Source organism: Euleptes europaea, chromosome 5 (assembly GCF_029931775.1).
Source record: "Euleptes europaea isolate rEulEur1 chromosome 5, rEulEur1.hap1, whole genome shotgun sequence".
Lineage (NCBI taxonomy): Eukaryota > Metazoa > Chordata > Lepidosauria > Squamata > Sphaerodactylidae > Euleptes > Euleptes europaea.
The window spans coordinates 516,576-522,636 of record NC_079316.1 but is presented as its reverse complement, the minus strand read 5'-3'; positions in this window follow the sequence as shown (position 1 = coordinate 522,636).

The following is a 6,061-nucleotide window of genomic DNA, read 5'->3' as shown; positions in this document are numbered from 1 at the left end:
CTTGGGGAGGGCAGGAGCAGAGCTGGACACCCGAGGGGCATTGGCCAGAGAAGCGTTTGTCTCACACACACACACACACACACACACACACACACACAAGAGGTGGGCCCATCTGGCCTGCCAGCGGTTCCTTGTCCAGAGCCAGGTGGCAGAGCACCGGCTGACATCGCATAGGTCCTGGGTTCAAGTTTGACTGCGGGCTTCAGTCCTGACAGTAGGTGGGGGTGTAGCATTTTCTTTAGGCTCAAACAATCTGGCCTTTCTCCACTTAGGACAGAAAGAGAGGTGGTGGTGATAGAGAATTCTCGGGCCAGCTCCTGTGCCCGGCCCCTTGCGCACCTGGGCATTGTTCTGGCTTTGCTTTCAACCAAAGCACAGGGCCCCTTTTGCAGCCAACGAGGGCAAAGTGCCCTGCTGGAATTGCCCCCCCCCGGGGGGGGATGGAAGGCATGGAAAGTGGAGACTCAACCCAAGGCTGCAGGTCAGGTCAGCCCTCGGCTTTCTCAGACAGACCCCCGGGAAGGGGGGGCTGCTGACCAAGAGGACGGGAAGGGGTGTGTGCAGGGGGAGCGCTCCTTCTTTACGCCACCCCCAGGCAAGGAAGAGAGTGGCCCCGAACACACCGCCAGCCTCCTCGCGCCACTCCCGTGGGCCCTGCAGCCCACGACGGCTCTCTGCTGTGCCAGGGCCCCTCTGGCCCCTCTGCATCAGAGGCCCTCTTGATGCCATTGTGTGGCCCGATTCAGTTCCTTCTGGTAGTTCCAAACTTCTGAAATCTGAATGCGCTGGCTACGGCACATATGCCCCGCTGTGTGGACTATCCTGGCTCACTCTGTGTAATCTACCTTGAGTCCCTGTGAGAAAGACGGACCATCAATAAAGGCGATGAAATGCAGCCGACCGGGAGGGGCGGGCTGTGTCCTCGGACTTCACATCCTGCTGAGAGCCTGGCAGGAGCCGCTGACCGGAGGACGCCCGGGGTGGGGTGGGGGAGCCCCAGTCATGGTTTTCCAGACAGCCAAAGGCAGCCTCTGCGGTGGGACAGCGGCAGGGACTGGGGGGGAGGGGGTTCTCAGTGCAAAGATGACTGCCGGAAGAAAGCGCAGCATGTGTTTTGCAGCCCATGGGCTTCGCGGTGCTTCCAGACGGGTGACAGGCGCTGAGCATCGCGCCACACTGCCTGGTCCATTTCGACTCTGAACACCCAGCTCGCAAGAGCGCCCGTTTCCCAGGGGACAGGCGGAAGGGTTTTTGAAAGAAGTCCTCCTTTCCCTCCTCCAAGATTTGTGCGGAGGGTGCTCTGCTCACCCGCTTCGCAGCAGGGACGGGGTCTACAGGTGAATGCCGCCCACCACTCGGGCTCCCCGCTTCATGCTTCCCACTCTCACTTCATGCATCTGACGAAGTGGAGGGGAACATTCTGCTTGGTATTTGGAAAACAGGGGGGAAAGAGGGAAGAGCCCAACCTTAAAAAACCAAAAGCTGGGTACCCAAGGTTGGGTAGAAAAGATGAAATAATAATAGAGAAATATATTTTATTTTAAGGGGCTATATAAGGATTAAAAGCATTAAAAATGATAAAACATGGCACAGTGGCATCTTATAAGGTTGATAGACCTACACAACACTCACAGACGCGTTTCCGCCAGCCAGCCTTCGACAGTGGCCGGCTGGCGGAATTAAACCCAAATTAAACCCATATAATGCACACACACGTAAGTATGCAGACTGCTTTACCAGGCTGATACTTACATACACATTCTGTATGGGAGACCAACACAGCCCAGTATAAGAACAAGTCGCAGGCAGTTCCAACCAGAGGGCTTTACAATTTGAAATTTATTTAACACCCTACTCACAAGCCTGGGCTGGTATATGGTCGTCTGCATATTTGTAAATACTTGTGTATGCATTGTATGGGTTTAATGTGACCACTGATGAAGGCCGTCTGGCCGAAACGCGTCTGGCGTGTGGTATATAGGTCTGTCAGCCTTATAAGATGCCATTGGGCCATGTTTTTTTTTTTGTCATTTTTAATGCTTTTAATCCTTATATAGCACCTTAAAATAAAATATCTCTCTCTATTATTATTTTATCTTTTCTGCCCAACCTTGGGGACCCCACATACTGCTTGGATCAATCTGAGAGCCCTTAAAGAGGCCACTCGGCTCTTCCTGGGCTTTGAACTCCCCCCCACCTCCCTGCCTCTGCTAAGCCCCCCACCCCACCCCAGGCTTCCAGGCAGGCCCTGGTCATGAGGGGGAGGGGGGAGAGTCTGCAGACGGACCTTGTTTCATGGGCAGGCATGTGGGAGGCAGATGGGCCCCCAAACACAGGAAGATCTGATAAGGAGGTCGTCTGGCCCAGCCCCTCTGCCTCTTATCTCTCCAGACAGCAGAGCAGGAAAGGGGCACTCACCGCTTGTGGGGTGGGGAGAAGAGTATCTGGTTTAGGGGCTTAGCTCATCTTCATCCCTCGCATGCCATGCAAGGCAGCAATGAAGATGCCTTTGCTTGGATTCTCTGCACATTTCCATGCTGCCTGGTCCCCTTACCAACAGAAGGCCCTGCTTGGCAGACTGACCTCCCCTTGCTACAAATGTCAGCAGGAGGGGCTTCTCTCTCTTGGTAGCCCCTTAGAAGACCACTCCCCTGCCTCTGAGGCACAGCACTCTGGCCCATGGGAGTGGAGGGCACCCGCTGGCATCCGACAGCAATGCTGACTCTGTGAACTTCAGCAGACCTCGAGAGGGAGGGCAGGAAGGATCCCGCCAGTGTTTGGCTCTCGTGCCCGGGGTCTTGCTGAGCGCCACTTTGAGGTCAGGAAGCAATTTTCCTCCAGGCCAGATTGGCCCAGGGATCCTGGAGGGCTTTTTGCCATCTTCTGGGCACGGAGTCGGGGGTCCCTCAAGTTCTGGTTTTTCGAGAGAGGGAGAAAAAGTTCTCCTTATCTACTCCAGGCATAATTTTATAGGTCTCTGTTGTATCCCCCATTAGCCGTCTCTTTTCTAAGTCGAAAAGTCCCAGGACTCTTCAGCCTTCCCTCTTGGGAAGGTTTCAGGGGGTGGTGGGAGGGGGTGCTTGTCTGCAGTAGAAGAGCGAGAGACTCATGCCTGAGGAAGGGGGGCTTTGACTCTGGGAAGCTTCTCCCTCCCCCAAAAAATCTTGTTGGCCTCTGAGGTGCTCCTGGACTCGAATCAAAGCTCTTCCTCCTAGAAAAGACTTGGAGTTGGGGTTAAACAGTGAAGTAGCCAGGTTTGCAGATGACACCAAATTATTTAGGGTGGTTAAAACAAAATCGGACTGTGAAGAGCTCCAGAAGGATCTCTGCAGACTGGAAGAATGGGCATTAAAATGGCAAATGAGATTCAATGTAAGTGTAAAGCAGGGGTGGGGAACCTTTTTTCCGCCATTTGGATATTTATAACATCATTCGTGGGCCAGACAAAATTATCAACTTAAAAACTAGCCGACCAAGCCCCAAGCAGGCAGCTGCCCTAGATGACACACACACCTTGGCACAGACAAGCAGGCAGGTATCCATCCGGTGGTGCACTCGCCCACCTGGTGGCACAAGATGGTCTGTTGCACCAGCTGGGCGTCACCGTCCAGCCGCACGCCAGAGTTGCTCCTGCTCTGCATGGTCGGGGCTGGATTCTACAGCCGGCTCCTGCTACCTCCGCCTGCAGGGATGAAATGAGGACACACGGGCTAAGAACTCCCTCTCCCCCCTGCACATTCTGGCCCTGCCCCTTTAGCCCCTCCATTGTCGCCACTTCTGCCTCCAGCCCTCTTGTAGTACAGAGGGAATACATTTCTCCATGGCCTGCGTGGAAAAGGATTAACACAGTTTCTTGGGCGGTCGTAGCAGCTCCATAGCTAACGACTCTTCTGCAAGGGGGGGAAAGGTTCCTTTTCTCAGCAAAACAAACTCACATCCGCCTTGAATAGAGGCTATTCCTGTCCGTGGGAGTGGGTGGATCACCAGTCTTAGAGCCTTCTGAGCTAGAGATCTGCCAAGACCCATGAAGGGCCAGACCAAATGATTCCACGGGCCTTAAACGGCCCCCAGGCCTGACGTTCCCCACCCCTGGTGTAAAGTGATGCATATTGGGGCAAAAAATCCCAATTTCACATATACACTGATGGGATCTGTGCTGGCAGCGACAGACCAAGAAAGGGATCTTGGGATGGTAGTGGATAGCTCAATGAAGATGTCAACCCAGTGTGCGGCTACTGTAAAAAAGGCAAATTCCATGCTGGCCATAATTAGACGAGGAATAAAGAATAAAACTGCTGATATCATACTGCTCTTGTATAAATCTATGGTGAAATCATACTTGGAATACTGTGTACAGTTCTGGTCACCACACCTAAAGAAGGATATTACAGAGCTTGAGAAGGTGCAGAAGAGAGCAACCAAAATGATTAGGGAACTAGAGCAACTGTCCTATGGGGAGCGGTTAGGACGCTTAGGGCTGTTTAGCTTGGAAAGAAGGTGGCTGAGGGGAGACATGATAGAGGTCTATAAAATTATGCATGGTTTGGAGAGAGTGGACAGGGAGAAGTTTTTCTCCCTCTCCCATAATACTAGAACGCGGGGTCATCTGCTAAAGCTGGAGGGTGAAAGATTCAAAACAGATAAAAGGAAGTATTTTTTCACACAACGCATAGTTAAATTGTGGAACTCCCTGAATGTCAGCCCTTGGCCCACAGAACCAGAAATCACCACAAAGTCATATAGAGTTCAAACAGATGGCTTTTACTGGTCAAATAGGCATACAGTGCAAACGAATAAAATGACAGCTATGAGAGACTCACTAGCTGGGAGATAATATAAGGCAGAAAAGGCGGGAGATTACAAGCATAGGCTGAATACAGTTTCCCAGGAGCTGAGTTCCCAGGCCTAGGTATGCGACCTTGAGGGCCAGACAGTACAGCGCAGAGACAGAGGCAATAACGAAACCGAGATAGCAGCCTGACATTCTGCTCCCCTCAAGGCCCCCTCCCAGTTCGCAAGGGGGCTGGCTTATCCGGGTAAGCAATGTGAAAGGTGTTGACGAGGTCGGGGGCGGAGATATCCCGTGCGCGCACCCATTCGTCATAGGCAGGGGGGAAATGTTTCCAACGGACTAAATACTGCAGGTTGCCATGGTGAACACGGGAGTCAAGGATCTTGGAGACTTCGAAGTGTTCCTCCCCCCCCACCATGATGGGTTGCGCAGGAGGTGGATCCGGATGCCACTGTGGAGAAGCAACATGGGGTTTGAGGAGGCTAATGTGGAAAACAGGATGCACACGCCTCAAGGATTTGGGGAGAGCCAGTTCCACCGTGACAGGGTTTATGACCCGGGTGATGGGGAAAGGGCCAATGAATTTAGCACTGAGCTTATGGCACGGACGGGTGGAACGGAGATTTTTGGTGGAAAGGTAAACCAAAGCACCCACTTGCAGATCACCCCCGGGGGAGCGATGTTTGTCAGCTTGCGCTTTGTATTTACGCTTGGCCCGGTCGAGGTTGCTAACGAGCCAGGGCCAAGTGGTACGGAGGGCGTGTGCCCAGGAGGCAATGTCGGGGTTCCCCTCCCCCTCTACATCATCTGCAGGAGCAATAGGACTGAAATCTTGTCCATACACAGCAAAAAATGGGCTAAAACCTGTGCATGGCATTATTGTAGGCATATTCTGCTAAAGGTAACAGTTCCACCCAGTCATCCTGGTGGTAGTTAACATAACAGCGTAAATAACATTCAAGTACAGCATTGACACGTTCAGTTTGACCATCAGTTTGAGGATGGTATGCACTAGACAACCCTTGTTCCACTCCCACCAACTTGAGGAAAGCTTTCCAAAACTTAGAAACGAAACCACTTCCGCGGTCACAAATTATCTTACGCGGAAACGAATGTAAACGAAAGATATGCGTCACGAAGAGGCGGGCCAGTTTCTGAGCAGAGGGGATCCCTGCGCATGGAATCAAATGTATTTGTTTAGAAAACAAATCAGTAACAACCCACAACACAGTTTTACCCCCACTGAGAGGGAGATCAGTCATAAAGTCC